The 11,641-nt window shown below is 36.1% G+C and overlaps 1 pseudogene; it reads right to left on the bottom strand.

The window, feature by feature from the left end:
• Nucleotides 1-1,973: 1,973 nt before the first annotated feature.
• Nucleotides 1,974-10,996, bottom strand: LOC109056233 (annotated as a pseudogene).
• Nucleotides 10,997-11,641: the final 645 nt, after the last annotated feature.

The following is an 11,641-nucleotide window of genomic DNA, read 5'->3' as shown; positions in this document are numbered from 1 at the left end:
CACTTGGGTGATAGTACTTATTAAGAAATTTTCCACATAAGAGAACCACAGTATAGTCAATATTTATGTTATGTTATGTTCTTACACGCGTATGTAATGCATTATAAAAGTGATCTCTATTAAAGTGTTGAATGTGAAAAACTTTGTTTATTACAGTTTATTGTAAACGAAGATTGTGGTGTGCTCGTTATCTCTTTCCCAGTATTTTAATTTGTACAGTTTAACTTTGTTTAAATCATTGATTGTGTGAAAAACAAAACATTGCTCTCGTTTTGCTCTCATTCTTTTCTATTTGTCAAGGACATTTTTGCATCCTTTATAGGTACAATGGGATCGTCGCTGGGGTGGTACCACTAAAAGAACAAATTAGTAGAACCAGTAAGGGGTAACATTTTGTACCAGTGGATTAAGGCAATGTACTAAGGCATATTGTCTCTGTACAGTATAAAAAGGTTACACTCTGTACCTGTGGTAAGGGTACCATTGCTGTACCTTGGTACCCACCCCACGATGAGCCATTTGATCCCCTACAAAGTAACGATTGTACCTAAAGCACAAAATGGAGGGGTTACTTCTTTGTGGAATAACAAGTTTGTTCCCCTTGGGGTACTGCCCAGCGACGAGCATTTGTCCCTTTTTTTGCCGTTTCTTTACCTTTATTTCTGAGAGTGTAGGATATTACAAGCTCAGTTGAGGTGACCGTTGTCCAAACAAATGTGCTTCAGAAATATCATTCTCGTGAGATCAGGATGTTATTGCTGATTCATTTATTTATGCTCTTCAGTCACTCAAAGAGGACTTTTCCGGTAAACAATAAGTTTTGATTAAATGCAAACACATCCTCAGAATTAACACTCAAACAGGTAGTTACAATCAGGAAATCAGAGGGTCATGAAGAAGAAATTCCAAACACAGTTATTTTCTTCCATATATAATATAATATACACAAAAAACATTAATATTTCATGGTTGATTATGTTTAATATGCCCTTATCAAACACATGAGTTATTGCATGAATAAAAAGCCTCAAAATAACATATTGTTTTATTAACAAGTTGGCTAGCTTTCTTAATATGAAAGAACTGAGACTGGGTATGCTTTTGGGTGTGTTTTACTCTGCTTTGCCATTTTCAATCACTTGTTTTGATTGTGACGTGTGCGGAGAATCATACAAACTAACTGCTGCGTTTTTTCTTTCTACAATAATTTAAAGGAGCAATTAAGATTGAAAAATAAATACTAAAGTCAAAGGCCTTGGACAACACTTAAAATAATAAAAATTAATCTGCACCATCTTTTTCACTATTTGATAAAATATTTTGCATTGATTTAGGATAGTTAAGCATTTTTCCCAGTCTGTGGGATACAGTAAGTTAAAAAAATAAGTAAAGGTGCAAATAGAAAAGAAACAACATTGGAACAATATGATAATTTAAACAGCAATGACTGATAAAGGTCTGATATCATGTAAATTTTATGGACCACATACATGACAAATCATGATCCATTTAAGGGAGAGTTTATAAAGTGAAACAGGCCAGCAGAAGGAGAATGACTTAGCACACACACACAGTCACACACACACACACCATATTCAGCAGGAACACACTAAACACACATCACACACACACACATTTCCCACACAATAATTGTATCACACAGGTTAAATAAAAAAAGCATAAAAACATCATCCAGGGTTGAAGAAACAACTGTGTTTACAGATGTTCTGATAGAAACATTCAAAGACATAACATAAGTAAAAGGTGGAAGGACACAATATGTGCGAACTGATGTGGAATTATAAAATATGTACAAAATCATGCCAATATCACACAGGCACCACACACACAACACACCCCCACGACAAACAACACAAATACTCAATACAACACTCATAGGGGGACAAAGGGCAGACAGAACTTATAAAATTGAATAAAAAATAGCGGGACAAATCATGCATTGTCATGCTCAAATAGAAAATAAAACTCATTCAGGGGTTGCACTTTTGTACAGATTTCTGACAGCAACATTCAAAGACATAACATTAATAACTTTAACAGAAAAAAAAACATTAGATTTAAAAGGGAGAACATGAGGACAGAAAGGGTTAATTCATACAAAGTGCACTGAGAAGGAAAATGATCTGCATTACTATGGTGATGATCTAATCTCAACCCTGATTGCCAGGTAATAACCCGTAGACCAAACAAAAGCGTTACATTTGCTTAGATGTGAGAATCCCATTTAGTTATTGATTCAGTAGTCGATGAGGTGCATCTGCTAAAGGATGTTCAGTGACTGACTAAAATCTTCAAAGTGGATTCTATTGGATACGAGGTCTATGGCCTGTGACTGGCATACAAGGAAGAGCGTTTTAAGCGAGACCATTAGGTGGTTCGTAGCTCATTCTTAATGATTAAAGTTAAGTGTTGTGAGTCATTCAGTAGAGGCTCTGTACACAAAAGCACAGACTCTAGATCAGATCTGTCTCTTTGAGCTCATTAATGTTGTAAGTGTTGTGCTGTTCCTCCTCAGTGCCTCTCACTAGTCATACAGACGACAGCACCTCTCCAGCCAACTCCCGCTCCTTCTTCTCTGCCCTCTCCAGGTCCAGCACTCTGATCGCTGCCTGCTTGGCCATGAGCTGAGCTTGATCGCTGGGGTATGAATCTGTGTCCACCACCCGATACGGGTCGATTTGGAAGTGGCTTTTGGAGAGGACGTCAGCATAGCGGCGCTTCAGGTCAGGGTCAGGACAGAATAGATATTCGTACACAGCTGCAGCAAGAATGCCCCCTATTAAAGGGCCCACCCAGTACACCTAAAAGAGAGAGAAAGAAAACCAATAAATCTTGTTAAAAAAATAACATGAGGTCCTTAAACTGAGACCCATTGAAATTTGTATAATTCATTTACTTTAAATGGGAAAAAAATGTAATCAAAATCTGCACCAGTATAGATTTATTTTCACATGATGAATTTATTTTAAGTTTGTAATAAATTTATTTATTTATATTTATTAAATTAATAAGATCAATTAAACCTTTTACCTTCATATGTTATTGTTTTTGAAAAAAAAACTATCAGAAATGTTATAAAAGTTCATAACAAATATTTCAGAGATTGATAGAATATTTAGATTTAAATGAAATTTCTTCTAATTCAGTTTCAATTCATTCGTATAATTTTCACCAAATTTTGTAAATTTCGTATTTGAAAAAAAATAGGTAAAAACTAAGAAATGTTATCAGGCAAAAATGTAAGCAATATTTAAGATTCTGCAATAATATTTGATTAAGAGTCAGATTTTACAACTTAATTTCATTTTAATTACATTTCAATTAAATAAACTTTTCACTCAAATTATTACAGTAATATTATAATTTTGCAATGAAAAATGTTTTTAATAAAAAATGAGAAAATAGAAACATTTTCACTCAGACTTCTGGACCCCACTGTGTATTAGTTATTTTAAATCTCTCCATTTTTTGTAAATATTACAGTATAAATTATCCCTTCCCTTCCCTTCCCTTCCCTTCCCTTCCCTTCCCTTCCTTCCCTTCCCTTCCCTTCCCTTCCCTTCCCTTCCCTTCCCTTGTAATATTTCAGCCCAGTTAATAATCTGTCCTCTCTTTATCCTCTATATGCCTGATATTACACGTTTCAGCAGACAAGGTATGAAAACTGGAGGCCAAAACTGGATTCCAACTGCTGTGACGACAGAAATAGAAATGGAGGGCACCCACTGCATAGTGCAGGACAGACACGTTTACCTTCAAAAACCTGGAAGCACGCACAAACCTGGCAAAAATGTTAGTTCATTTGGTTTATCTCATATTTTCCAAACTATTAATATACACTATAATGCATCACCCAGACCTTCATTAACAGTAACAGTACATGTTGGGCCTCATGTGGCTCACCCTGCTGTATTCTTTTATTCAAAATCTCTAAAATGTTCTCACTGATGAAACTTACACCAACACTTTGAAAAAGGCCACTGTGTTGTAGCAAGTCTGCAAGTGCGGTAAACACTCCATGACAGAAATGTTTTGACCCTGTTCTAATGTTACAGTGCCAGTGAGGGAGACCCTGTATCAAACGTGATGGACAGCGGCAGTCACTTCAGGACGCGCCACTCATGATGATACAATAACGCTCATATGTGCATGTAGGGAGCACACAAACCAAGTGCCCACCGCGTTATTTTGAATGTCACATCTGTCTGGTTTCTGACTGCAATGCAATGTTTAACTGCGATGCAAGCCAGAGATGAGATTTAAACACATAAGCAACGAGACTCCGCCAGTCTATGCATTGGGCGCTGTTTAATCACAACCTTTCTGATATTACAGTACAACCGCAGGATCAGGATATAGAGCAGTTCAAGAATTGTTATGATACACTGAGATATTCAAAATGAATTAAGGCAGTATTGCAGAGCTTTATGCAAAAGGTCTGTGTAGGTCGGTGTCAGCCAGATAAATGGCCCGTTGGTTGTTCAAACTATAGTTCAGTCACTACTTTGCAAGAGTGAAAACAAAGGCCAAAATTTTCTTTTCTTAATATAAGTTTTCGGCCTTGAATGGTCAATTTCTGTGGTCAGCTGGGCAGACTGTATTTTATACCCACAGTTCCAAGCACCAGAGCCCGCTGAACGCTTTGCAGTCTTTAAATGGCATATAAATATCAGCTGGCAGGAATTACTGTAGCAAGAAACTACACTTATATGAGTCTTCGCATTGTTTATCCTACACAGCTAGCTGGATTTTACATGTTCTGGTTTCAAAATTTTACCCATGTTGGTCCTGCAATGCTTTGCCATAATGACTGGCAGTCCGCAAAACAACAGGCGAGCTGGATTGCATACTGGCTTCCAGTGTAATGGGATTCATCTGAAACAAACACAACATAACGACTTCGCGTATTACACATGTTATGAAAAGCATGAAATTTTGAAACATAGGCTCAAATGGAAAAATGTGGCTCAGAACTCCAGAAAAGTACTTAATAATTCATCTGCTGTTAAACCGAGTAGATATGAATGCACTAACTGTCTGTGTAAAAAAGTAAAAACACTACACACTTTATATTCCTTTTCCCACAAGTTATGCTCAGCAGCGGGGCAGATTGAATGATATATATGAATGGACGCTTCTTTATGCGTTTCGTATTCTTGTCCTTATTTTCCTTTGTTCCTGGACGTATAGTAAACAACTACTTGATTGTGAGGTAGCTCACCTGGCAGGACTTGTGTACCAAGTCCCGCGACACATCAATAAAACTTATCAAAGAATAGGTTTTTAAACTGGCGTTGGTACTTCAGAAAATGTGTTTTATCTCACATTTGCCTTTGATAACAATAATCGGTTATGCTTGAGGGTAGCGTTGTGTGTGTAGGGTGCTACATTATTTTTAAACCGTGACAGAGCATTCAATTTCAGAAATGCCATTGTAATAAACCAACTTAATGAAATGTTGATCATCTGTTTCTAATAAAACTCAACACGGAACTGGACATTCATAACGAAAAGTGTTGCAAAAACCTGCAATCAGAAGCAACATAATATAATTTTTGCAGAAAGAAAATGTCAATTTTTTCAATCGTCCTGGGTTGGGGTTGAAAAGAGATGCAAAGAGCAGAAGAAATGCAAAGAAACAATGTGAGAGAAGATAAAGCGGTTTCGCTTTTTAAATCATAAATCTGCTCTAAAGGGTCTTAAATAGTGTTTGTACCAATGCCAGGCCTAAATACATAAGGGCATGAAGAGGGCATGCCACTCTCATGCCAACATCCTTAGCAACACAAATGAGCTTTCATATAAACACCTCATCTGCAGATTCTGCTGGGACTATTGGCATGGAAATAACACCATCACTTGGGATTGTAGCTAGGGATACATATTCTCCAAAGGAATAATACACTCAACCTCAATACACCTCAAGAGGCTAAATCTTTATAGGATAAAGACCTTCAAGTTACTGCTTAAAAAATGTGCTTGGACAAGTGCAGGATTGAAAATAGTATCTCCATACAGTAAACGCGCTCTCACTAGAAACATTCCTTGGAAAGCACCCTGAATTGTACAGCAATGCAATTTAACACAACTAATCACCTGTTTCTAATGGTGCAAATCAGGGAAAATACTCACAGCAAACAGATGGCCGCGATGCACACGACAGACCAATAGCCAGTGCTGCCGAACCTTTGAGGTCTTTGCGTTGGGGTCACAGGTGGCAAAGACAGTGAAGACAAGCTCAAAAGTGATTAATGAGCTCTATTCACAATTGCATGACGGTGGAGATTTAAGCATTGACCTGCAGGAGGTGATAGTGAGATATTTATGTGAAAGTGAAACTTCACCGACTGCTTTCTCTAAACCAGTGGTTTTCCAATTATTCTCTGGAGGCCCCTACCAATTACATTTTAATTTTCAGGAGTCTCACAAAATGCTTAATTTAGGTTATTGAGTGCTTTTGTAAAAAGTTTAATCTAGTGCTGTCAAAATTAACGTGTTAACACATGCAATTAATGTTTTTCAGTTTAATGCGTTAAAAATATTTTACACGCAATTAATGCAGGGGCGGAGCTAGGATTGGCCACCCCACTCACAACTGCTGCTTCTGCTCTTTTTTTTTTCTTGACAAGAATTGCGTTTATTTAGATGCAAAATGTCTTTACGACCACATCAAATGGAATACTTTCCAGCAGAGCACTCCTCAACTATCTAGTAGCAACAAGCTACTCAAAGCTCTGTTCAGTAGAACAACAGTGAACTGTGGTCAGATGAGATGTTGTCGGCCATATGCCAGTAAAAACTAATTTTCCTGTCAGCTGTTATTATGTGCTCTTCAATTGCATGCACAAATGTGGCGGTGCATGCTGTAGCCTATATCATTTCATATTTAAGCGCAAAAGAAACTACGAGCATGCAATGTCGTAGTTGGTTGTTAGTTAAAATCACGAAGTACCAATAACACAATTAAATCTGCCTTAAACCTGTGCACGTATGTAAGGATTTGTTATTTATGAGTCAGATTTCAGAACGTCTCTGAAATGCAGTGGGTTTTCTTAAAACTGTCCTGGAGCACGTTCACTGTCTCCCTCATCTCACACACCTGATTCAACTCATCAGCTCAAACAGTAGGGACTTTAACCTCAAGTGGGGCAGAAAAGGTAAAGAGGTTTATGCGAAAATAGATGTGTGGGTCAGATTCGTGTCATGTTCAGCAGCGACAGCACTTAAAGCAGTCAAAATAACAGTCAAATAAAATACTCACAGAAGTCACTCCCATTCCTCCTCTGACTGATGCTGGTGTCACTCCGTATAAGATGGCTGCCCCCACCACTGACCCCAGACACTGTGCCAACAAATAAAACACACCCTTTGCCAGACTCAGCTTCCGTGTAGCTACCATCCGTGGTGAGCCCGGATTGATGTGGGCACCGCTGATGTGCCCGAAACACTGGACCGAGGGTTGCGATGGAATAAACCAAAGCAAAAGAGAGATTAGGACAAGGTCAGGCGGGCGGAGGGTTCTCCGTGTTGCTGCCCAGTTGATGGTGGACCCCAAACTGAGCAGTACGAATATTATCATGGCTTCAAAACTCCCCCGAAATGGCTCGCCAGAATTCCTGAGTCCACACACCCTGAAGGCTGCCATGATATTGGTTATTGCATGACAAGACGAACCACACCTCCTTAAAGGAACAAAAAGAGATTATATATAAGACCAATGAGTAAAAATGCTTCTATTTTGCATCTTTTTTTTTTTTTTTTTTTTTAATGCAGTTTTTTTTTTTTCAATACAAATTATATCTGCAATGCTGGGTAGATTCCTTACAAACTGTAGTGAAATTTACATGACGAAACTTGTATATAATCACATTTTAGATAATGCAGTCAAGCTACTATTGACAAAACTCATTTATTACATAGATTTAAATAAGATTATTTTGTACCATACTACTATATATGTATATATATAATTATATATATATATATAATATATATATATATATATATATATATATATATATAAAACAAAATACTAAAAGAAAGAAAATATATTCTATTATTTGTTATCAACTACATGAAATGCATTTAAAAAAATACATATTGTCTGGGTTTGCGAAACTGTACTTTGTGAAGGAAAATAGAAAAATAAAGAATTAGGGAAAATAAATAAATAATGAATAACTTATTGTTAGAATAATATGTAATCTGATTATGGGCATTTTAAAATGTGATATAATTATTACAAGTTCTTTATTTTTGAAATCTGACATACATTACATAAATTTACAAAATGCAGATAATTTATTACTACCCCAAACACTGATTATCTGCATAATAATTTCAAAAAATGTTGATTTCAGTATTTGGTTTGTCTCTCTTTTGCTTTAATGACAGCAATTTTGTAAACCAGATGATTATATGATCCAACGTGTTTTAGATCGAAGGAGCATCTTGTGCTTCTGACCATCTGTACAAAGAGCGTCATGTTCAATGTCACAAATTTACTTATTTGACTTGACTTAGTGCAGTATCTGACATAATTTTTCTAGATTTTATGTCATATTTTTCTTTTAAAAGTTTCAATATACTAAAACTTAAAGTTATTTTTTTCCCCCCCAAAAAAAAGATTATTGCATTTATTGACAACAAAACAACAAGTGAGTGAGAATATACACAAGAGAGAAAAATATACAGCAAAACTATTTTCAATCATTCTATTATTTACTATAAAGATTGTTAATAAGTGTTTTAATATCTCTATCGGCATGGTTGTAAAGTGTCTCTTCATGCAGTTATCCTGTGTGCTCCTTCCAAGTGGAAAATTATCCAATTAGAGTGGCCTCAGTTTCCTTACAAAGATTCCTAGAGCACAGGCTCAGAAAAATTCCAGAAGAGTCATAAACAAAGTGGATGTATTATTAACCATACAGCAGCTGTCCTCAGTATCAGAAAAACTATGTACACATCATTAGCAACACAATAAACATCATGAAGAAAAAAAAAGATTAAATAACTTGTGGTTAAAAGTGTTATCTATAGTAGTATATATTATTTATTATTATGCATTTACAAAAATTACCATGGCAGGCCTAACACAGTATTTCTATCAAAATATTCACAAATATGAGCCTACTACTGTAAAACTTTCACAACTGTGCATTAGCCACCATCAGTCATCAACGTCAATTTAACCATATTGCAGAAGATTCAGAAGCTTTTGACTTTATAAAGAATTTTCACATAATTGTGGGAAAATGTTTTTAAACTAGCTTGACCAGCTAAAAAGCACACAAACCCGCTCTTAAACCAGCCAAACAGGCCAGTCCAAGGACACCAGCTAAGACCAGGAAAACCAGTTAGGACTGTTTTAAGATGCAGCTATGCAATAAATGCAGCAAAAGTCTAATAATAACAACGCATAAAAGTTTTACGCAGTTCAAAATGTTCTCTTTGAAATAGATAATGACTGAATGAATCTAAAAAGTGAACAATTATTTGGGGGTTCAGGGATGTTGTCGGCAGGTTGTAGGCTACCCAGGCTGAAAATCGCCATGTGAACATTTAACACCGTGTGCTCGAAGAACAGAAAGAACACTTTACAAGCCCAAGCATCTTACTGTCAGAGCCAAAGTCGACAGACTTACCGAAGAAAGTCACAACTTCTGTTCGGAACCGAGACCAGCGAAAACCGCTTTTTCTCATCCCTGACAAGCATCCTCTCAGTGGGAGAAGTCGACCTCAAGACATTTAAAGCACAGGATCGCGCTGTAGGCGTGATGATCTGTTACAAATCGCGCCCTGTTTTAATGATTAATATGTGTGTGGGTCTGAGTGTTCAGCATTTCCTCCCTCCGATTCACACACACACACACACACACACACACACACACACACACACGACGTTTCCCGGTGCTCTATTAAGTTCCAATGAACACGACCAGCTTTAGCTGGTACATGCTTTTTTTGAGTCGTGCTTCTCTCACAATATTTCCTTCCCTGAGCGGTACATGAGAAAAAGGCGTTCTACTAATGCAAGCACTTTAAAATAGCTAAATTCAATACTCATAATAATAATAATTCATGAATTTACTACTATAGTACAAATACTACATCACAGTAACAACAGCAGCAATATAAGGAACTAAAAACACACATATTAGACTTCAAACAGTAGTTCGATGAATATGATGAGGTAGGCTTAACTTTCTCATAGGATATATGACATTTCATATGATGACATGTCACACTCTCTGTGTGATATTTATTGTAATATTTATATGTAATAATCCTAATAATCCTTCACCAATGCAATTTTATTTTTAAAAGAGATCAGACCAAGCACAGCTATTCTGCACATTTTTTTAAATTTATTTTTTATTCATATACACTGTAAAAAAAAATGTTGTTTTTTGGGGGGAAATTTTATTGCTGTGTTTTGCAAGAAAATACTACTATTTCTATCTTTTATGTTTAATTTAATATGCATATTTTGCAATTTCTATGTAATCATTTCTCAAATCTGTTTCAAAGTAAATCCTATGCCATTTTTTTTCCAGTTTACATTTGAAAATATTTTTCAACGCATTTATGATTTAGGTGTTCATAATATAGACTATACAAATAAACCAACCAGACAAACAAATTAGTACAATAGAGTCATGCTAGTGATCATGGGAGTATCTAGCACTTTTCCTCTTGAACTCACCTGATCTGTCCAGGGCTCCACAGCTTGTCATTCCTCCTCAGACTGACTGGCAGCTCAGTGTTTTTCTCACTCAGTGGTCGTGTTACCGGAAGCGGGGAGCTCTTCTCAGTCAAATCAGAGCTGAGAGACCACAGCACACGAGATATGAAGCTGTCGGTACAACTGATCTGACAGCAATGATCAAAACCAGGGACATGCCTCACACAACGACTCCCGCCTCATTTTATCCACACACAGCATAGTTACAGTATATAGTATGACTAACCTCATCTATAGCTATCTATCTATCTATCTATACTATCTATCTATCTATCGTTCTATTCTATCTATCTATCTATCTATCTATCTATCTATCTATCTATCTATCTATCTATCTATCTATCTATCTATCTATCTATCGTTAATTTATACTTTGCATGTAAAATGTCACATGCACATTACATCTAAAGCCTGGTTGAATTACTGTGATAAGTGCAATGTTTAAATTTTGATACATTTCAAATGTATTTGAAAGACGTCTCTTATGCTCACTAAATTAATTTGATCAAAATGCTATAAAATGTCATGTATTTCTGTGCTGGTAAAGCTGAATTATCAGCAGCCATTACTCAGTTTTTAAATAAAAAACAGCCTTTATTTGAAATAGAATTTAACATATTTACAGTCACTTTTGAGCAATGTACTGCATTGTATTTACAAAACAAACAAGTTACCATACTGTCCCCAAACTTTTGAACAGTTTGCCATTGTTTCTATTGAATTATATAACTGGTATGTAACTTGACAATAAGCCAGTTCAGTTTAATAATAGTGATATTTTAATTGCAAATCTTTTTCCAAATGCAGCTATTGTAGTTATCTTTCTGCAGTGGTTTTCTATGTCAAAATCCTTATATCACTTACAATATTTACAAT

Source organism: Cyprinus carpio, unplaced genomic scaffold (genome assembly GCF_018340385.1).
Source record: "Cyprinus carpio isolate SPL01 unplaced genomic scaffold, ASM1834038v1 S000006482, whole genome shotgun sequence".
Taxonomy (NCBI): Eukaryota; Metazoa; Chordata; class Actinopteri; order Cypriniformes; family Cyprinidae; genus Cyprinus; species Cyprinus carpio.
Note: the sequence above shows the minus strand (reverse complement) of the source record. Positions and strands in the feature narration are given on the sequence as shown.